Below are 25,254 nucleotides of genomic sequence, written 5' to 3' on the forward strand. Positions count from 1 at the left end.
ATATATATATATATATATATATATATATATGTATATATATATATATATATATATATATAAAATGGTCAAGAAATGTATTCCAGTTCACTGTTGTCAAACCTACACAGTGCATACTATTGCAATACCCCCACCTTCTCAACTTCATATCTCAAGAATCACAGATAAAGACCCAAAGTAAGGAACAGATTTTAAATTTTGCTCTTACATACTTAAAAAGTTGATAGAATAACAAGTTTTGCATTAGCAGACATTTTATGAGGAACACAAAAAATGGTGCTCAGCTTCCTTGCTCAAAAATTCTTGTTAAAGCCAAAGCCCTCATCCATTTGTCATTTTATTTTGTTTCACTTTGTTTTTATTTTATTAAAGTACATTTCTATTGTGGCTGCCTTACCAGCTTTTGTTACTTGCTTGTTCATTGCTTATTCCAGTTTTCGCATTTGGGAGTTGATTGGTCGTCTTGTTTTGCTGTGCTTCCTTTGTGATTTCCACCTGCGATTCCACATGGCAGAAGGTACTTTTTTAGAACTAGACTACAGTCCAACCAACAATAAATTACAACAGAAGTGGAATAAGATGACTCGGACACAAGATAATCTCTTACTACAATTGTTTTTTGAAGGTACTGCTTTTGAACATATACAGCAAACACCAGCCGATTACAATGTTTTTCTTACCATCTTGAAAGAACTAGAACAGAATCTTTATAAATTAAAATGATTACAGTGGCATGCCTACACTTCAATATTGCACAAAGGGGCATGCTAGTTTTATGTATGCCTGCCTGTGGAGATGCATATCCAGATTTATTAAAAGAATGGCAATGACTTAATTTAGAGCTGGGTTTCAGTTATGTAAGACAAATGCTAGAACATTGTAAACCTATTGAGGAAGAGTTAATACAGCAAATAGAGTCCCTACAGAAGGATTTGCTTTATCGCTTCAAACGGAATGTTTATACTAACATGATAAATACTACTCTATCTAATGTAATGGTATTTGATGCCAGACTGCAACAAACAAAACAGAGGAAGTTGCAAAGGGACTACAATGATTTTCATTCAGGAAATGTATTTGTATGGCCCAAACGTAATGTCACTGCCATTGACATGCCCCCTTCCACTCAGCCAACTGTCTTGGGATCAGAGGAAACACAGCCTGCTTTGAACCACAGTGTTCAGGAGAGACTTTGACATGAGACAGTTGACACGCCAACATATGTTGTGATTGACCACTCTACTCCACTGTTAAATCAGGAGGTGCTCAACTTTGAGAGAATGGGAGTGAAACCTAAAACCACATCTTCTCTTAATTTGGACAGTTTTTTCCCTTTACCAGTCCAGCAGAGGAAGAGCATGAGTGAACGATGCAACAACAGGGGGCGGCAGAAGAGAAAACACTCTAGAGAGATTTTCAGCCAGCATGAGAACACGCAAATAAATGGCCTAGTGGGTGCTCAAAACTCATAGCAAGCACTTATAAACCCTAGCACTAGACACCCCTATACTGTACAGAAGGACAAGGCTGTCTATTTGACCTTACCAGCTATTCAGTAAAACAGTTCACTGTACCTATCCAGGCATGTCCAAAGGGCAGATGTACTTTCCAGTCCAACTGGTAAATCTGGGCATTTTGAGGCAATGTTACAACTGCCTCATGTACACAGATAACCCTCTCCTCCTACCACCAAACACTAATACATGCGAGAGATGCAATTATACAGCCAAATTGGAGGCTAAGCTCTCTCAACCCAAGACTGGATCAGACAGTCAAGGGGAGAAGGGAAATACTGGCATCACACCACCAGTCTCAGATTGACCAATTAAAACAGCACTGGCAAAAACACGCATAAATACACGAAAACATACTCAGAGGCTCTAAATAAAAATCTGCAAAAGCAACAAGAGATCTGCAAAAGCAACAAGAGACCTCCAAAGTAGACATCCAAGCAACCTCCACCCCCCAACACAAACCATGAAACACATACTTTACAATACCAGAGTGCCACACAATCACAGCCTTTAAGGCAAACTAACATACCCAACATACTAGCAATAGGTGATTCTATAGTCAGGCACACTGACGTCCCACTCAATGGGCTGAATAAGGAGAAAGTTAATGTTAGCTGCCTATCGGGTGCCAGGATCCGCCACATAACACAAGCACTCAGGTCTCTCCAGAACAAGTACAGATACGACTGTGTCATTGTCCATGTTGGTGTGAATGACCTGAGCCGTACCTCCCTGGACTACATGAAAAGAGACATGGAAGAGCTCTCTGATCACGTAGTACAGGACAGTAATACCCTGACCCTGAGTAGCATCCTACCCTCACCAAGAATGATACAACGGTATAAAGAAACAATGATCAATTTTAACAATTGGCTAAGTTTCTGGTGTCATTCAAAGGGGATCCAGTGTCTGTCCACCTGGGATGACATGCTTGACAAGCCACGCTGCTTCGCTAGAGATGGCTAGCATCTGTCACCTTTAGGCTTTCGAATACTGGCCAAGGCTCTTGCCACCCCCATAGTGCCTTTTTTAGGTAAGGCTCAAAAGACAAACTCACTGCCATAAACAGCACAAGTAACAATAATCTGAGGGTAATGCTACTCAATGCCAGAAGTCTAAATCTCAAAATGCATGCACTTGAGGCACTCCTCAGTATGGAGAAAATCAATATATGTGCAGTAACAGAAACCTGGTTTAAGGCTCCAGAGAGCACCCCAGCACTACCAGGCTACAACTCATACCATACATTTTGGCCACAGAACCCGGACCAAAATACAAAAGGTGGGGAAGTATACATATTCATCAAGGATACCCACACCTCCAGGTTAGTGGCACGGCACGATGCTTCAGAGATCATTCACGTGCAACTAACAATGGGCAAAACTGCAATTCAAATTGTAGCTTGCTACAGATCACTCACCATGTCCCAGGACCCCCATTCCGTGTTTCTGGAAACACTGGGAAACATAAAGGTCCTACCAAACACCCTAATATTGGGTGATATCAACTACCCAAAAATTAACTGGGAGAACTACTCAAGTACTAACTCCCTTGCCCAACATTTCCTAGAATTTATAAACTCAAACACCCTGGATCAACTGGTCAACACTCCCACCAGAGGTGACAACATACTGTACCTGGTCATCACCAACATGGGCGACCAGTGTTCCACACCTGAGATCAACCCCTTGCTGGTTAGATCTGACCATAAATAAATCACTGTGGATAGCTACATTTCACCCCCACCCCTGGACAAGGAAACCACTGTGAAAAACTTTTCGAAAGCAAACTTCACGTCACTTAAGACCGAGGTGGAAAGATTCAAAGTCCCCATGCTAAAAGATAATGCTGGCCAAGCTGCAAAATCCTTTACTAATGCATTCTATGGGCACCTACAAGAATGCATGGATCATGCTATCCCAAACAAAACCAAGACTCACTCCTCCAAGAAAAGGAAACCAGTCTGGTGGACCCCTGCCATAAACAAGCTATACAATGGAAGGAGGAATCTAGTACAGAAAAGAGTAAAATCCCAAAAAGGGAAGACATCCCTGATCAGTATCAGCAAGAAACTACGATCCCTCATAAAACTGCCCAAGGTGAGCTTCGAAAGAAAAACTGCCAAGGAATCCAAAGATAACCACAAGGCATTCTTTAGCTATGTCAAGAATCTAAGTGACAATGCTCAGATCTACTTGGACTTAATGCAGAATAGCACAAAATACACTGAACCAACCAATATTGCCAACATCCTGGCAGACAGGTTCAGTGCAAACTTCACCCCCTCTCACCCCCAAAAGGGCCCATAACCATATCAGAAGAATGTAGATCCCCTGAAATCACAGACACTCAAGTTAAAACAGCCCTCTCCAAAGCCAAAAACACAGCATCAATGGGACCGGATGATGTCCCAGGCTGCGTCCTACATGAGCTCAAAGATGAACTAACCCCTCACCTAAACACACTGTTCAAACTCAGCCTCTCCACAGGCTATGTACCCATAGAGTGGCGCACAGCAACGGTTATTCCGCTCCACAAAGATGGAGCCACAACAGACCCCAGGAACTATCGCCCTATAAGCCTGACTCGCTTGGTCTGCAAGGCTATGGAGCGCATCATCATGGAACTCATGAACAGAGACATTGGGAACCTCCAAATACTGGACCCTACCCAGTTCGGCTTTGTTAAGGGCAGATCATGCCTCCTAAACCTGGTGGACTTCTTTGAGACAGTTACCAAGGCTATAGATGATGGAAAGGTGGTACACACAGAATACCTAGACCTTGCAAAGGCCTTCGACACTATTCCCCATTCTGGTATTACAGACAAGCTCACCAGCCTGAACATAAACCCCTATGTCACAAGATAGGTTGCCAATTGGCTCATGGACAGAGCCCACATAGTGAGAGTTGCGGGAGCTAGGTCTGACTCTAAACCAGTTACAAGTGGTGTTCCCCAGGGCTCGGTCCTAGGATCTCTCCTGTTTGACATATACTTTTCAGAGGTACAAGCAAGCACAGGAGGACTATGGCTGACCAAGTTCACAGACAATTGCAAACTAGGGGCTATAACTGACTGTCCGGCTGATGCAGACATCCTCCAAAAGGGTCTCATTGAGACGGATACCTGGTGTCAAAAATCATGGCCTCAAGCTAAATGCCAAAAAGTGCATAGTCACCCCCTTTGGAAAAAAACAAAGTACACACAAACTACTACATAGGTGGTAGTCCCCTAAATACGGAAAACATAATAAGGGATCTGGGGACCCAAGTAGATAGTAATCTCTCCTTTGATAATCACATTGCCAATGTGGTTAGAAAATCCTTCAATGTGGCCCACCTAATCACAAAAGGGTTTGCATCCAGATCAAAAGAGGTCATTGTGCCCCTCTACTCATCACTCATCAGACCCATCATAGAGTACAATGCCCCATTTGGGATGTACCTTACAAGACACCTGCAACAGCTGGAAAGAACACAGAAGTACCTCACCAAGAGGATCACTGGCCTCAAACAGATGCCCTATGCATCGACTGGAGAAACTCCAGCTGTACTCGGTTTGATACCGCCTACTCAGAGGTGATCTCTGCCTGACATGCAAGGCCATCTCCAACCCAGAATTGATGGACATGCTTCACCTAAAGAAAACCTTATTCCCTTGAGCCACATGCTCTAGGGATCTAAACCTCACCACAACAATAAATAGGATGTGTTGGAGGGATAGATTCCTGGCCCAGAGACTTCCCATGCTTTGAAACAAGATTCCAATCAACATTAGGCAGAGCTCCTCGCTAACCCTCTTCAAGAGAAACCTTGACGAGTGGATGGGAAACAGAAAGTTTACCCCAGGCATCACTTCAGTGATGCTGCTGGACAGAGGCACAGGGAACTAATCTAAGGGGGTGGCAAAAGCCAACACATTCTGGCTAGGCTTATAAATGCCTTCGGGCAGATAGCCTAGTACCTACCTATGCACCCATAAATCTCTCTGACTACACACTGAATACAAGAGAACTCAAGATTCTAAATAAAGATCTATCCTTTATCCCAGCAGCATCTGCTAAAGTAAGTGAGGTACTGATTGATTTAAGAATGTTTGCACATACAATAGCATTAAAGCTTTTGTTTGGTACACACTCAGATACTAATATGCGAATGCACAGGAGACTGAGTTTGTTTAATCCTCATCTGCCACCCCATATCGATTTATTTGTAAGAGTTTGTGAAGAGGGCTTATATCACACTTTGAGTGGTCCACACAAAAATAATTTTTATAACTTAAGTCTCTCTGAGAGACAAGCCTTGAGTCATCTTGAAACTAGGTTGGATCTCTGTATAAGACCTGCAGACAAGGGAGGTGTGGTTGTTATAATGAATATGACTGACTTCTTAGAAGCTATGTCAATGTTGTTGCAGGATGTTGAAACTTATCAGAGAGTAGACTATTCCTTTGTGCAAAGAACTTTACAATACATAAAGGACAAATTGTATGATTTATTGATGTGTAGACTTATAGATGAATCATTATATCATTTTTTGTATGCACCTCATCCAGTCATACCCATCATGAAAGGACTACCTAAAATTCACAAAGACCCCCTTAAACCACCCATGAGACCAATTGTTGCAGATGGAGGTTGGGCCACAGAACCCTTGTCAATATATGTAGAGGGTAAATTGAAACATATTGTGGCCAGGCTACCCACAATACTAAAAGATACTCTTCATTTTTTTAAATGAATTAACTGACTTTTTGTGTGGTTTGGATAATGCCTCATGTTTGGTCTCTTTAGATGTGAAGAATGTTTTTATATCTATTCACAATGCTTATGGTATTGAAGCCATTAGGGAAATTTTAACTACTGAATGTGTTTTTTATAATGATACTGTCAATTTGATTTGCACATTCCTGGATTTGATCCTAGAGCATAATGTTTTTATATTTGGCCAACAATTGTACTTGCAAAAATGGGGTGTCGCTATGAGCACTCCATGTGCAAATTCATATGCTAACTTAGTCATGCACTTTTGGGAGAATAAGCATCTTTTTTGTGATGAACTCTCAGGCCATATAAAATTTATAGACATTTTGTAGACGTCTTTTTATTACGGTCAGGGGAGGAGGATTTATTGTGTAGGTTTGTTTCCAACCTAAACTCTAGCACTAACTTTTTAAAATTCACCCTCAAGTACTCATATCTAGAAATTGATTTTTTGGATGTTTTACTTAAAAGAGAGTTAAATGGAGACATTACTACTGCTTTATATCATAAAGTATGTTAGAGAAATGGGCTATTAGTCAATGGAAGCATGCACCCAAGGCATGTTTTCCCCAACATTGTCAAAAGTCAGTTCCACAGAGTATCTAGATTATGTACCAGGGAGGAAGATCGAAAGAGAGAATCATGTACACTCACAGAGCTATTTCACAGTAGAGGTTGCAATGGAACATTGGAATACAAGATTTATGTTGAAACATTGGTTAATAGGAAGCATCTGTTCAGCATTGTTGACAGTGATACTCAGACCACAAATACTCCCTCTAAGCCCCCTGCTAGGCATAGGGCAACTTTTATTACTAAGTACACTGACAATATAGATACAATATGTACTATTATTAATAATAACTGGCATCTTCTTACGAGAGATCAACAGACTGCTGATATTGTTGGAGGGGGTACCCACATTTACTTATCATTTACTTATAGAAACAACAGAAGCTTAAAGGAGCTATTATGTGATCACAGTCAGTGTAAGGAACCCAAGGACAATAGGATGGGTATCTTCCCTTACAGAAGTTGTAAAATCTGTAAGGTTATAACTAAGCAACAAGTATTTATTCACCCCAACATGGTATTCAGGAACAGACCGAGATTTTATGCTTACTGTACAAACCACACAAGTGGTTTATTTAGCTAGTTGCAACTTTTTCCCTTGCTTTTATGGGTAAAACCATCAAAAGATTAAGGGACAGGGTAACTAGGCATCTATATGAGATTAGAACTAAGAATGTTAATAACGCACTAGCTAAACATATCATTGAGCAACCTGATCATAGCTTTAGTTTTAGGGTACTTCAGTGTGTTTTCAGTACTATCGGGGGGGGGGGGGGGTTACTCTAATAATTGTTTAGAGCAAGCTGAGTTACACTGGATTTTGAAATTTCAGGCTCACAGATAGCATAAAACCTGCTTTGAGTGGGCGTAAACTCAATATGTAAAGAGAGATAGCCTCTGTTTCACATTATGTCCTGTGATAGGATGATTTGTTTTATAAAAATATGCTGTATTAACACTATGCTAGGATCTGAAGAAGACTGCACAATGCGAAAGTGCTCATCCATTTATTTTATTTTGTTTCACTTTATTTTTATTTTATTAAAGTACATTTCTATCGTGGCTGCCTTACTGGTTTTTGTTACTTGCAAAGTCAAAAATAATAGTAGTACTGAGGATCAAAACAGTGGAATTTTTAAATATTATTCTAATTAACTTAAAAATGTAATAGAATAACTGGCACTACATCAACAGTTATTTTCTAAACAGTAAGCAGTACGAAACTCTTAATTACTGGTATCATTGATTGGCTTTAATCATCTGTGATTTAGCAGAACGTTAAGTTTTACAAGGGAAAGGCAAAAATATGAGCTGAAATTATGCAAGTTCTGTAAAGCTGGTGTAAACTGACAAGCTTGCCCTCTGTGGTGCTTTGCCCACCACACACTCAAATGCCCTTACCAGATCCACACTCAAGAACAACAGCTACAGCAATTTCATGCATTTTCTGTCTGAACAATAAAAAGTACAAAACTCTTATTATTTGTATCTTATGAGGGATATGTGAAAATATGAGTCAAAATCAGGGATGATCTGTAATATGCTTTGCTGTTTTTTTTTAAAGACTGTGGTGGAGTACTTGTTCACTACTGGTCTGGTTTGACAGCAACATACTCATGAAATCTTTTGTTCAACACAGCCAGTGAAAGAGATGGCATTGGAACTGTCTCACATCAAGACAGAACAGAGGAGTAGGCATACTTTTAGGAGGTAAGGAGGTTGGTGCATTGCAATCTGTGGAATGTTTGAGAGTTATTATATGATGTATGTTTATGAGTACTTCTAAGTGTTTTTGGAAAAGTATATTATGAGGGGCACTGCAAGGATCTAGCAATTGCTACGCTGCCAGAGTGTTAAGCTTAATGGGAGACACACCCCATAAGCACATACTCAGAGCACAGTTCAGTGCATTTCAATATGGTATATAGTGCACATATCTCAGTAGCAAAATGTTTTGCTACAGTGAGAGGAACAGTCATGTCTCCTTAGTTGTAATTTTGTGATTGTTTTTTGGGATATGTAATAATGCTTCGGTAGTACTGAGATATGGAAAAAAGCCGATGAATCTAATAAATACAAAACAAATTTATTGAGCCGCAGAGCAAAAAAATCAAGCGCTTTCGTCCCCTCCGTTAGGAAACTTTATCAAGATATAGCATGCCCAAAAAGCAACACCTTTATATCATAGAATAATTAATTAGTCAAAGAAATGTAAACCAATCACATTCATTACTGCTTAGGGTTTGAAATGCATATAGTACATTATTTAAAGGTGTATTAAACCAAAACAGTCACATTTAAAATATAATGCTTGCATTAATCTCATACTGCTACATTATATTAAATAAACATTAACAATCGTGCATTTATACCAGATAACAATGCATATTTAAAACATTAACTGAAAGCCCTGGATAGATAGTCTGTTTATATTTAGTGAACGTTACAATGTGTGAATAAGTATTTTATTTACTATTTATATTTTTTTTATTAGTGTAATCTACTGCCAATCACTGGCGGACCGGAGTTCCGCTGTGGCAACCCCTAACTGGGAAAAGCCGAAAGACACAACAACAACATACTATTTATTCTTATTTATAGCATATGTAAATGTAAAAAGTCTTTCTTTTAAAGCTTTTATATGTATGGTTACTATACCATACATATGTTTTTATATGTGATTTTAAAATGTAATTTTATATATCAGTTTCATAGCATGTTTTGTGAACAAGGTTATGTTTCATACAGTACGCATTTCATACTTCATACTTAATATGTCATATTCCATATCATATATATTTATTTTATGTGCATTCTGACCCTCATTTGTGCACACATATATATCATGTATTATATACATGTATTATATACTTTAACTTTATGCATTTAACCTTGGATTAAATGTACTATAATGAATATTCATATATATATATATATATATATATATATATATATATATATTAATATTTTTAATGTTTTAAATATGCATTGTTATCTGGTATAAATGCAAGATTGTTAATGTTTATTTACTATAATGTAGCAGTATTAGCTTAATGCAAGCATTATATTTTAAATGAGACTGTTTTGGTTTAATACACCTTTAAATAATGTACTATATGCACTTCAAACCCTAAGCAGTAATTAATGTGATTGGTTTACATTTCTTTGACTAATTAATTCTATGGTATAAAGGTGTTGCTTTTTGGGCACGCTGTATCTTGATAAAGTTTCCTAACTGAGGAGATGAAAGCACTTGATTTTTTTGCTCTGTGGCTCAATAAATTTGTTTTGTATTTATTAGATTCATCTGCTTTTTTCCATATCTCAGTACTAGCAAAGCATTTTTGCTTATTTAGTTTCTTTTTACCAGTTTGTCTGAGTATTTTTAGGATATGTACTCATCAAACCTGGGTGCTTGACATTACTCAAAGAGTGTGGATACAAATACATAACTGCCAGGCACACAAATATCATGCTATATGACCAGGATGATAATGTTAGTGTTAAGATTTGTAATATCCATGTACGAACAAGGCTGTTAATTCCACGGTTTTCCATACCACCAGAATATTACCTAGAAAACCTGTCAGGCAGAAAACATCAATGCTTATGTTCAGGTACCTTCTATATTTAAGGCCAAATTTTTAAGCACATTGAATGAGGTGCTACGCCAGGCCCTCTATTTCCATGGCTGACAACTCTTTGGCTTGCATGCAGCTGACAAGCCCTACCATAACTATGTCTGTGAAGACACTGTAACCAAAGATAATGCAGTTTATAGGCAGGACTGAGGTTATGAAATGGTGAGCCACAGGGCCACTGATTTCATATGTGGTGCTCAAAAGAAAGCTCAAATCTTGGCATGGGAACACAGGACCACAGGTGGAGGGCATCAGGTTTGCCACCTCTTCTGGAGATAGAAACATTTATACCCAAGCTCAAAGGGCATGGCACCTCTGCAGAGTCTCACAGTGTGGTGATAGATTTTGGGAGAGAGCTACACAGGTCCCAGAGACAATTTGTTGTAGGCCTATTTCTGTTTATCAATAACTGCAATGCCTCTGTATACCTAAGTCAGTACAAAACTTATTAAAGCTGGTATATCAGGGTTTTAACATATGCAGTCAATGTGCTGAAGGTATGCATATAAAATATTCACTTTTTATCATGTATATATTTGAAATACTCTCAGTTGCATGTATACATCTGGTGTTGGGTCAAACTTACACTGTGTATTTTGTGCTTTGGTGTATTCAGAAGTGATTCTTTATCCAGAGCCAGTACTGTGGAACTGCCCTTGCCTGATATTGGAGGATCTGTAGCCTCTGATAATGATGCCTGGCATGAGTTGGCAATGTCAGAGAGAACACAGTGTGAGTGTATGCATGTGTTTGTGTGTGTGTGTGTGTGTGTGTGTGTGTGTGTGTGTGTGTGTGTGTGTGTGTGTGTGTAGGCATGCACTGGAAACAGGTAGTGTGACCACTGCATCCCTTGGACAAACCATTAACACAACCTCTATGCTTGTGGATACCCATGCAACCCACACCTCACAGGCAGGACAGGTTAATGGGGACTCTATTGATCTGTGAATTATGCTAGCTTCTAGTAGACAGATTCTGCTCCTAGCACTCATGGGCAAAGAAGTCCACACAGGGCTGGGGGGTAATGGTGCTCACTGCAGACATGGATAACACCCACTCTGAAGTTGGTGTAGTAGTTACAACTCAGTGTGTGTGCAGATGCCATTGTGGAGGCATAGGCTAGTATCATCACAACCTTGGCAGAGATAGTGAGGGTGAATCAGAATGTATGTAATGACCAATGGAAGTATATGAGCCTTACCTGTGATTTTTTTGGATAAACACAATTAGCCACTGGAATGTGCAATGCCTTCTCTGGCTCACCAGTTACGAGAGAGGAGCTACCTATAGAGCTGGTTATCTGCCACATCCACAGATGTTAACCAATGTGCTCACAGATTATTGGAGTACAACTCCCACAGTTCTAGCACTTTCACAGCAACAACTGTTGTGGATTTACCTATTTCTGGGAGAGGCCATTCCCATGGTCATGGCCATTGTCATAATGGCACTTCTCATAGCAGATACGGCTCAAGGTCATGCAGCACAGTGGCATCTAGTCAGGACATTTTACATCCAGTTAGAGCCCTCTTTTGTGGGAGGAACATGCACAAAATGCTGAAATCTCTGCTTTGCATTCCCTGGACCTGTTCAGTAGACCAAGCCCCAGTGCTACAACTACTGTTGAGGCTGTGTCCCTGCAGACCCACATTCACACCACCACAGCCCCACTATATCACACATCTCCACTGACACCAGCCTTTCTCAACAGCTGTTATATTAAAGGCACCCCTCAGTACTGACATTTCACAGGAAAGCATTTTTTACTTTCATATTCCCCAGCATTCACCCTCACATACTTCTCTGTGAAAGACATGCTTCCTTCTCCACCTGCTCAAATTATGATAACTGTGCCCTTGTCTTTGTACATTGTCACTTGAGTTGCCTATATCTGATGCCCGTCATGGTTAGCCTATGCACCAGTCAGCACAGCCTGGTCTTGGTTTTGCATATATCAGTTTCACTGCATTGTATCTACTTTAATCGTGTATACTATGTTCTGAAACTATATGCCAGCTGCTACATCTGTGATAGTATCATGGAACACTGTGCCCACATCTGTCTAGCATGATCAGATGAGAAGTCCATGAAATTAAACAGATCATGGGTGCAAAATCACGAACAAGAAACAAGAACTCTGTCAGTTGTATATATCTATAGAGAATATACATGCTGTATACTTTGCTAGTGGTATGCCAGCTAGAGTAAGGTGACATATCATAGAAAGATGACAGTGCACCACAATGCTCCATTGTCATGAGGAAGGAACATTGATAATTGTCTCCCTTCCTGGTTATAATAGAGAATAATTTGTATTATATGTAAAGGAAAAGATCAGGTCCTGTGGCGCCCCTGCTGGAAGGATCGATGCTGCAACACTGTACAATGCAGAGTTTTCCTTTTATTAGGCAGATGATGATAAAAGACAAGTAATGCATAGTAAACCCAGAATTTCTTAACTGTCACAAAGACTAAGAAATAAAATAAAACTGAGAAGTAAATATAATTGGAAACTGTCAAGGGCAACAGATGGTAATCTAAGATCCCTAATATGTGAAGCAAAATTATATGTAGATTATAAAACAATAGCACACTTAGAAAAAGCTGTAAACTATACAAAAATACTACAAGTATTCAAATGTCAAGCACCTGATATAATTAAAATTCAAAATAAAAAAGCAGAGGTTTAAAAAAGAAAAAATCTATTTAATATGGTGCAGGAAAGAAAATAATGTATATGTGACTATAGGAATCAAGATACTGGAGGATGTATGTCAATAGAGACATCTGCAACATAATAAATATTACAAAGAATAAATTATAGCACATGAATAAAACATAATGTGACGAAAATGGTTCATTTCTTCCAAAAGTCATTAGTCTGAAATTAAGGCAACAGATGTTCTAAGAAATGAAGGATTTGAGTTGTTGCCCAGTATGTAAACAGCACTCAAACCTAGAGCTGTGTTCTTAAAGTACTAACAAGGTATTAGCTTGATACATTAATAAACATATTTTCTGTAACCTTTGTGTAATAACATTAAGCAAGACATCACAGAAGTTTATAATATATATATATATATATATATATATATATATATATATATATATATATATCCTGCAGCCTCATAACTCACTACTACCTTTGAAAGAAAATAACAGTCTTAAGAGTTTGCAAACTAGCGTGTAACATTCAGTGTCACACTTTGGTAACTGGGGCAGGCAATCCCTCTGCTCTGCTTTTGCTGTGGCTCTGTTTAAACTTGATGCTCTAGTAATATAATTACAGGAAAATTCCACCTTCCAAAGTAGTTAGCCTTATCCCAGTTATTTTTCCTGGTTTTAATATCAATTAGGTATTGTTTATTGCCCAGAAACTACCTTTTTGATATTTCCACTTCTTAAACAGACACAGATTATGAAAATCCCACCATTTTTTCTGATTCAAATCTCAAGATGTTCAGTAAGGAGTTTGTCTCATCCTGCATGACATAGGATAAACAGCACAGATTAAACAGTTTTCACTATTGTTCACCTCCCCAACAGACAGACACACACACACACACACACACACACACACACACACACACACACACACACACACACACACACTTACAATTTCACATCCTGAGCCTATGTCTTGTTGATGTGACCAAGGTGCTATGAAGCATATTAACAGCTAAAGTGAAACAGCAAAATTATTTTCCAAAGAGTTGGTTGTTGAAGAAATGTTTGTATTAGGAAGAGGAATGCGATATATATCAATGCTACACAAAAATATATCAAGTACTCTTATTTTGGGTCAGTAAAGTGATGTTTTTAACAATGTAACTCTAGAAAGTTAAGCATGGTACAAAGTGAACTGGCAGCTATCATTTGCTTTACTAGCTCTAGGAACTGACAAATGTCAGTCATCATTGAATGGTAAGAGATTCAAAAAAATTACTAATTTGTGTAATACTGGAGCTTTACTCAACAGCCCTCTGTGGAAATGGGTTTTTGCTCAGATGGACTATCCCATTTAATAAATGGAACCAAACATACAAATGAATTAGTGAATGAATGCTTTTTCAGAAGTTGCAGAAGTACAACAGATGGAGATATTCATAAATCTGGAAAATCTTCAAGGATTTCAGCTTTAGGGATTTAAAAAAATGCTTTTCATCTTTTTATTTGTGGAAATGTAAATAGACTCTAGAGGATATCCTTTTAGCTGATAATACGGATGGATTCAGTTGAAAGGAAACAGTAACACTGCTTTCACAGACCACCCAGCTATCACTGTTACTAAATATAGGTAGAAAACATAATTTATGATTTCTAAACTGAGTCATACTATAGAGACCCAAACTGAATTTAGGGAGGAGAATAACAACAATAAAATAAACAAACTAATGTCAGTATTGCAGTACCAGTACTGATTATTTTGGGTTTGACAATTAAATCCTGAATGCTTAAATCCCAGTGTTGTACAACACCAGCAAAATAATGCCCAAAGCATACAAGGGTGAAAAATTAAACTGTAAGTATTTTTTGAAGGAGCAAGCCCCCTACAGCCATCAATGTGAGGGAAAGTTCCCACCCCACCCTCTTAACTTATATATATATATAAACTCCATGGCCACACAAACACAAATAAGGAAGACCATCTGTAAAAAACAAGGGGAATCACTGCACCATATGCACAGAAACTGCATCAAAAGTGATTTTCCATGGCAAACAACCATCAAAGTTTGATTCTTGATGATTGTGTCTCAGTCACTTGGCATCATAGAAGAGTAACTTGCTGATGCCTAGAGAAGCCCCATTTTGAGGTATAATAACTTAAAATATAATATGAAATGTCTTAATGCAAATTTAATGTATTAGAAGTGAATAGAATACTGTACCATGACAAGTCAATTTCTCTCTCTTTCTCTCTCTCTCTCTATATATATACATATATATATATATATATATATATATATATATATATATATATGAAATACTCAGATGAGCGATCTTTAGAACATCAAGCCTGAAAACTCAAAAACCCATAATCTTGAACAAATGGAACACATATACAACACCTACTTTTTGCTTAAGGGCAAGCCCCCTTCCACCCTCCATGTGGAGATTTGAGCTCCCCACATCCCCTGTTAATTATATATACCAACTTTGAGATTTTACCACTGTGGAGAAGGTAGCAACACCCTAATCACCACTGTACCACTATCCTGTACAATGATGTTCCACTTTGTTTGAGCTTCTGGGTTTTTGAGTTTTTGGGTTCTATTTTATAGCATTTGCTCCTCTATTCAGTGTATTGATACGGATAGGTGTGTGTGTGTGTGTGTGTGTGTGTGTGTGTGTGTGTGTGTGTGTGTGTGTGTGTGTGTGTGTGTGTATATATATATATGTATGTATGTGTGTGTGTGTGTCTGTAGCTATAGGGCACTGGGTCAACTTTGTGCCTACACCAATACACAGAATCACAATGTGAAAATTCTGAAACTGCAAATGTTGATATATTTTGAACATACTCCAGGGATTACCCTAGAGCAGACCAGACCAACTACAAGTGTTTTTTCAGGGAAGAAAGCACACCAGCACCCACCATATGGTGGACTGCGCTCCCATACTTCCTTATGTACACTAACTCAAAAATCGCACAATCATCAGGGAAAGGGAAACTCCCCCTACTCAGGAACTGCCCGTCTTGCACAACTGGTCCACTGTTTGTGTGCATCAGTCAAATAGTGTCAACCAAACAGGTGTCTGTATAGGTGCACAGCATACCTCTCAACCTGGAAACATCAAAAATCTGGAGAAGGCCCATGAAAAATAGGTACAAATCTGTACGCCAATTAACATAAAATTTGCATACATAATTATGTACCCTTCCACTACAATGGAATTGTAGGATACCAACTTTCAAATGCAAACTGAAGAACAGCCAATGAAAATATAGTACCAGAGTCCCCCTGCAGCCATTCCAATGTCCATTACCTAGCTATTTCGCCCCATTTGCCATAAACACTAATGTACATACTGCTTTACTTCTACAATGATTATTTCGATTTTATTTTTAAATTTTCTAGCACAATGCACAAACACTAATAGACATTTGCTAAACAAAACAATACTGTCTCACAATGAAAATAGGCTTAGCATTAAAATTTCTCTGCCCCCTGAAACTCACATTCATTGAAATAGCATTGGAACCCAGACCACATCCAAAGAAAATGCATCTGGCCAGTGATGGATAAAGATTACCCTTGGGCTGTTTTCAAATCATAGGCCCATTGAACACAAAACAAGAAACATACATGTGTTCTTTGATATACCTTCCTGACTTTATTAAATGATATTCCTTGTATAATACATCCCACTTGTTAGACTCAGAGCGCATTTTTAAATTCATTGTTTGAACATTTTTCCAGTATGCAATGAAACAAAATGCATGAACCAATAATGACAAAGCTGCCTAATTCAGAAAATTTCCATCATAAAAGTCTACTTACACACACACATACATTTATATATATATATATATATATATATATATATATATATATATATATATATGTCTATATATATATATATATATATATATATATATATATATGTATAAAAATAGAATGACAGTAGTGTTAGCCATGGGGATCTTGCACAACTTTTCAAACTTCTTTTCAATTTCAGTTTTTTGATTGACTCACTCTGATTTGTGTTATCAGACCAACTCAATAGCTGTAAATGCACAACAAAATAAACTAGATGAACTGCATGTTTTAAGGCTTCCAATTTTTAGTCCACGTAGTGACAGACCCTTTCCTATATTCATCCTGAAGCATCAAAACTATCATTGTAATCCAGGTGCTGTTAACTGGCCACTCTTGCTTCTCCACTGTCTACAGTGGAAATAATATTTGTTTTATCTTGAATGCTGGAAAATGTACTGCACTTGTTTAAAAATAGTTTTCTTATAATGCAGCACAGAACATAATTCTGATTTTCTGTTCCTGAATTTGGGTTAACGATATTTTTTGCTCTTTCCACTGAGGCACAAATGCCCTTGTGCATGACATTTTCTCAGTTCTTTTGCATCTGTAGCTAAACCCTTGACTTGTTACACCCACCCCCTTTAAAAGCACAACAACACAGTATAGTATTAGCAAAGTACGTACATACTGTGGGAGTAGAACCCACAGCATTCTGCATCAAAAACAAGCATTTAACCTGTTGTGCAAGTAGATTCAGCATAAGCAGCACTAAACTTAACTTCCCCTGAAGCTCTCAGCTCCTTGTAAAATCCACTCGACACTCAACCTTATCTCTCAACTTTTCAGCACAAGAAATCTGGAAAAAGCCAAAATTTATTGGGGCGGGGGGGACAAAAGCCCAAAAAACAGGGACGCATTTTAAACATTGCTTGTATAATTTTGGAAAGTTGCTAGAATAGTCTTGATGAGTGGATGGGAAATAGGAAATACACTCCGGGGATCACTTCTGTGTCTCTGCTCGACAGTGGCACAGGAAAATAACTTTCTTGGGTGGCGTAAGCCAGGGAACCTTGTTGGCTAGGCTTACATAGGCCCTTGGGCTGATAGCCTAGTACCTACATATGAACCTATGAACCTATAATAAAATGTTGTGTTACCACCATATATTTCACTGCCAAGTCTTAAACTCAAGACCCTGTGCACTACAGTCAGAACAACGTACTGCTGTGGAAATCAGCAGTTTCCTGAAATATAGGAAGACTGAAACTTAAATGGCTATCATTTCTTGAATTAAATTCTCACTTCTCACCATAGCTCTCAACCTCCTTTCACAAAAAACCTGGACAAAGCCAATAATGGGGGAATACAGCACCTAAAAATAGGAACAAATGTCAAATACTGATCTTATAAACTTAGAAAATTACTAGAATAAATTGTTTTGTGTTACCATTTATTTTCTGAAGAATATGAAGTCTGAAATTCAAATGCCTGTCATTACTTAGTGAATTCAATCCTTCACTGATTTGCCACAAAAATCTAGAAAACTACAGATTTTATGAGGAACAAAACAAAAATATGAGGCATAAATCTGGAAAGCTTCCACAAGTGGTGGTGGGTAGGGACTTTTGGCTCTTGTTACCTGCACCCAAGGTACAGGGTTTAAGCCTGAGTACCTCTAGTCACCAGGTATATTCACCTGGGGCATTTTACACATACACACACACTCTTGGTTTGTTCCTTCCATTATAGCTTCTTTCATAAAAACTAATTACATATGCTCTGCAGCTTTGTTCCATCCATTCTAGCCTCATGGCAAATTTGCTCTTCAGCTTTGTTCCTTCCATTCTAGCTTCTCTCATCATAAAAACAAATTACTTTTGCTATGTAGCTTTGTTCCATCCATTCTAGCCTCGCGGCTTGTTGTGCTCCCGGAAACCACCTTGCAGCTACCCATTAACAGCACCGAAAAAGCACTTTTGTGACTGTGCTGGGGGCTTGCCCCCCTACATAAATGTGAGTTCCGTTTTTTTTTTTTTTTTAACTATATATACTAACTCCAGGGTCGCACTGCAGTGGGGAAAAGGACATATTATTTTTACTTGCCTTACACTGCTCTACACACTGCCAGTAGTAATTGTCAGTCAAATGAAGTGTCAGGGAAATGAAGTTTCAGTCATTTTGTCCGAGTCAAATATTTTTCAGTCAAATGAATTGTCAGTCAAATGAAGTTAACCCATATATATATATATATATATATATATATATAAATATATATATATATATATATATATATGTGTGTGTGTGTGTGTGTGTGTGTGTGTGTGTGTGTGTGTGTGTGTGTGTGTGTGTGTGTGTGTGTGTGTGTGTGTGTGTGTGTGTGGGTGTGTATGTGTGTGTATATATATATATATATATATATATATATATATATATATATATACACACACACACATATATAAATACATTTTCCCTACTGTTGAATGACTGTACTCCATGATATATTTGAGAAAACATCAAACATATGCACAGGTTAGATTTGACATATATGTATATGTGTATGTATATATATATATATATATATATATATATATATATATATATATATGAATTCCATACATATGGTCAAATTACACTTAGTCGAAAATGATTCCAGGCATTTCACTTGACTGAAAGCTCACTTGGTCAAAGTTCATTTGGTTGAAAATGGATAATAGCCCCTGTCCCACTGCAGTGCAACCCTGGAGTGAGAATATTAAATAAGGGGGGGGTGTAGCGCCCCACATTATGCCAATAGTTTTTACTAAAGATATATATATATATATATATATATATATATATATATATATATATATATATATATATATATATATCAATGCATTTCTAATGGATATACCTTCTTATAATAGTGAATACATTAAAATTATGTGGGGGCTGTGCCCCCCACACATCTCCTTATTTAATATTCACACTCCAGGATTGCACTGCAGTGGGGCAGGGGCTATATTCCATTTTCGAACAAATGAACTTTGACCAAGTGAGCTTTCAGTGAAGTGAGCTTTCAGTGAAGTGCAATGGCTGGTATCATTTTTGACTAGGTGTAATTCGACCAAATGTATGGAATCCATATATAGATATATATATATATATATATATATATATATATATATATATATATATGTATGTATATATATATATATATATATATATATATATATATATATATATATATATATATATATATATATATATATATATATATATATATATATATATATATATATATATATATACATATATATATATATATATATATATATATATATATATGTGTGTGTGTGTGTATAAACATATATTTATACATATCTATATATAAATGTGTATATATATATATATATATATATATATATATATATATATATATATATATATATATATATATATATATATATATATATATATATATATATATATATATATATATATATAGTAAATGAAAAAATGAGCAGGCAACGGATTCTTCAACACTTTATTTTTGTAAGCACTATCAGCTTCTTCAGACTGAATAAACCAACTTGCTCCCAGTCTCCCAATTTAAAACTTTTTCAAAAAGTTCAAAGCCAATAAACTGATAGCCACAAAAATGATGTCATCATATACATTTAAAATTAAAGCAGCATTACCTGTTTTAGTGCTATCTGCTATAAAAAAACATTCCCATTATGGGAAGAAAAGAAAAAACTTTTACAGACGTCATTTAAAATCAAAAGTGACCATGTATGTCTAAGTCAACAAGTTCTATACCACCTAAAGAATTTTAGCACTCTCATTGTATAAAAGCCATACAAAAATGCATACATATTAAACTCTTCTGGTGAATTATGCACCACAATATTAAAATTAAAATCTGATCATGCATTAAATTCACAAAAAGAACCAAATGAATACGCTAAATGTAAATAAACACACAGGTTATGTGTCTTATTTGTCAAACTAAAACACGTATAAAATCTATTTTATCGCATGTAAATAGTATAAAATCATATACTCAGCTCTGTTATTTCTAAAGTCTTCCGCATGTTTATGCATTCTATTAAATAGATAAAATCCTGAAAGAAGTTTATTATTATACCCAAAAACCACCAAAGTCCGAAAATCAAGCATGTTTTATGAATGCGCAATACAAACTCATCGAGACAGAAGATGTCATCAAGGGACCATAGTATTTGTATGCATATTACCGAACATTACTACCTAGTGAGGGCCTTCAATTTTAATAAACATTTAATAGATAGGGCCTCATTCAATCCAGGGAAAATGTGCGCTGCTGTTCTAACTTGCCATTCTAGTTCTGCTTCTTCCAATTTGAGTTCCCAATGTCCACCTCTCTGTTTAAACTCCATTTGTTGTAATACCACAAATGTAAAACGGTGGTCAGGAAAAACTGAGCTGTGTCTAGCTAAAGATATGATAAAGGGTTTATTTTATTAGTAATGCTATACTAATGTTCATAAATCCTTGATTTTATCTTCCTCTCAGTTTTTCCTATGTAAAATGCCTCACATTGGTCGCAGGTAGCTACATAGACTACCCCTCGAGAATCACAGTTATATCTACCATAAATGTGGTATTCTCTGTCTCTGGTTTTTACTATATTTGTTATTTTTATGTGCCTACATTGATGGCATCTGCCACACTTATTCATGCCCAACTTCCTTCTAGAGGTTCTGGAGGACCTTTCAACTAAACATTTCAGGTTTGAACCCTTTCTAAAAGTCAATTGTGGAGTTGAACTTAAGGAATTTCTAAGTTGGGTATCATCCAAAATGAAAATCCAATTTTTGTTAATAATCTCCCTAATGACACAAGCATCTATTGAGAAGGTGGTTAAAAATCTAATGGGTTGGCTAGGAGCCTGAATGCTTCTAGTGCTAAGGGGCAATTCACTCTGTTCTACCATGGAACTCATGTCATAGCCTTTACGTAACAAGGATCTAAAATGGCCTAAGACTCTTTTCCCAATAACTTCCTCAAAAATTAATTCAATAAAGGCACTTGGGTAGCTTCTCTTACAGAACATAGTTTTTAGTAGTTCGCATTCTAAAATAAAATCACTATAGTCTGAAACCATTCTGGCTGCCCTCACTGCTTGTCCTTTTACTACTGCTTTCTTTTGGTGCAGTGGGTGGCATCTAGTAAAATGTAGGAATGAATTAGAGTATGTGGGCTTGCGGTAAATGGTGGTTCTAAACCGGTGATTGGAATGATCCTTCCTGAGGTGTATATCCAAAAAATTAATTTTCTCGGTCCCCACTTGAAAAGTAAAATCCAAAAAATGTGTAAAGGATTTAATTTCAGTAATAAAAGACTGGATCAGAGCAACCTCCCCATTCCACAAAAAGAACATGTCGTCCTGGTACCTAGTGTAGCAGACAACATGTTCCTTGAATGGCTGGTGGTTAAATAGAAAGGATCTTTCCCAGTATGCCATCACACTGTTTGTGAAACAACTACCACATGAAGCTCCCATTGCCACCCCACTTTTATGTAGAAAAAGTTAATTATTAAAATAAAGGAAGTTGTTGGATAATACTATTTCAAAAAGTGTTTCTATGACATAAATCTCCTAGTTATCTAAACCTTTAAGGTGAAGGAACTTCCTAACCCATTCAATGCCAAGTTGTTGGGGTATTACAGTGTATAAATCCTTGACATCTACCGTAAGAAAAACTAAATTCTCATTAAATTCTGAATTGTTGATAGACTCAAGGAAATGCCAAGAATCATGGCATATTTGATCTTCTAATTTCAACACTGTTTTCAATTTAGAGTCGATGTATTTGGCACATGCATAAGAAATGGAGACCCTACCATCAACAACAGGTCTAAAAGGTGGATTAAACACATTTTTGTGTATTTTAGGGGCCCCATAAAGCACTGGGTTCATAGGTGCAGGCATGTTCAGGTAGTGGAACGTATCTACATCAATGCTTCCTTCCAGAAAGAAGTCTGAAAGGGTAGCATTTATTTTCCTGTAAGCTCAATGAACCTGATTAAGGCTAACCTTTTCATATACTGCACCATCAAACACCAAATACATCCTCCTAACATAATCATGTTGGTCCATAAACACTAGTTCTCCGCCCTTATCGGGTTTCCTGACTCGAACTTGGCAAATATTCAGTAAGTCAATAAAATCCTTCTCTTCAGCCGATATGTTCTTGTAATTGTTTATATGACAACTATTATGAAAAAACATTCTTCTGAAGTCAATTTCACATGCTTTTTCAAACTGACACAAAATATCATTTAGGGGAGGGTTAAATAAGCTTGAGACCCTCAGACTGTCTGTAAGTGTTGAGTGGGCTCCCATCAACACCTGTAAATTCAATTTATGGACAAACAATTTCAAGTCAATGATAAGCTTGACCAGATTAGCTCTCCTATCCAGCACGATGGTTAATCCTTTAGAAAAAAAGTCTACCATCTCTTTCCCCACATTTAGGGAACTAAAGTTGAAGATTTTAGTCTCCTTCGGAACTAGTAAGAATGATAGGGAGCTCTGGTGTTATCTCCTTCTCCGGTTGTGGTGTTTCCTGTTCCGCCATTGCCTCCTGTTGTTCCCCTGTCCATTCGAATGTCTGCGTCTTGTGTTGGATGTCGAGGGCCATGACGTTGTAGATTATTCCTTATACGCTCACTGCGCCGAATAGGTTGTGCCGAATCCATAAACCCTTCATTTATCAAATAATTGGTGTTATCAGGCTGGTTTATATTAACTGCCTGAGCAGCAGTATTAGGACCAGGAGGGAAAGCCACAACTGGGGGAGGGGCTAGATATGCAGTCCCATGGGAATAGTCTTTAAGGTCTCTCAGTAACTTTTTCTTTTTAACTTCAATGTATTTCCCCAAACTAGCTTCATTGCTGTTAAAGATTTGTGCATATTTGAACCTATATCTATCATAGTCATTGTCATTCGTAATAATTTGTTCTAGGGCACCCAACTCATTTCTGTAAGACATAATTTGAGTCTTATAATTGTTAATTAATAACACCAAAAATTCAAGCCCTTCCTTATCGAAAAGGGCCATCAATTCTAAATGAAAGGGAGATTTATTAACAAGCCCTATAGGGTATTTCCACTGACGCAGACCTTTTGGTATGATTTTTTTGCTGATGCATTCTTCTAAGTTGAAAACGTCAAGCTGAAGTTTCTAGCATTTAAATAGTTTTTCATTAAATGCATTAAGGTGGTTCACAATACAGTTTTCAATGTGTGCACCATTATTTCCATTAAAAGTTTCTGCTGGTGCATTAGTGTTAGTGAAGAAAGAAACATGTCTAAAAAAGGAATCCATAGTTGGAATATCACTCACCCGAGCAATATCACCCGATCTCCGTAAGCCATGACCTGCATTCTCAAAGGCTCCCAAACTGCTATTTCCATTCCCTTGGTTCATTGTAGCTCATTCAGGATTGGCAGAGGTGTCCATTGGCAGAGGAGGTTGTGTCGACAGCTTGCCCTGTTGTGTGTTACTTTGAGGTGTAAATTAAATTGGGAGACTGGGAGCAAGTTGGTTTATTTAGTCTGAAGAAGCTGATACACTGGTGTCAGTGAAAGTGCTTACAAGCATAAAGTGTTGAAGAATCCATTACCTGCTCATTTTTTTGTTTATTTTGTTATTTTTTATATATACATATATAGATATATGCGTGTAGTACATTTGGACATTGGATCCACACTCTGAACCTCTTACTGCAACAAATCTGACCAAAGGGTGTGTAAATGGAGGAAAAGGAGCCCAAATTAGGGACCTCTTGTAATTATAGCCCTTATTTCATCTTCCACAGCTGAACTGTTCTGCCTTGCAACAAAATAATAAGGCCTGCCAAGTCCTGGACCTAGGGCCTTGTAAACTATGATCAAAGCAATGTACCATTACACCATCTGAGCCCTACAAAATAGTGATGACATTCCAAACATATCAGTCAGTACAGTCATCCAACAGCAGGGAAAGGAGTTTGTAGAATCAATCAGGTAGTCTATATATACATGTATATATGTATGGAGATGCATATATGTGGACAAATATAAACATGATACACACACGCGTATGTATGTATGTATATATATATATATATATATATATATATATATATATATATATATATATATATATATATATACATATATATATATATATATATATATATATATATAGAGAGAGAGAGAGAGAAAGAGATACATCCACATTCATATCCACATATATGCATACATACATATATA

This window comes from Protopterus annectens, chromosome 3.part0 (genome assembly GCF_019279795.1).
Source record: "Protopterus annectens isolate FY-2018-M chromosome 3.part0, PAN1.0, whole genome shotgun sequence".
Classification (NCBI taxonomy): Eukaryota; Metazoa; Chordata; order Ceratodontiformes; family Protopteridae; genus Protopterus; species Protopterus annectens.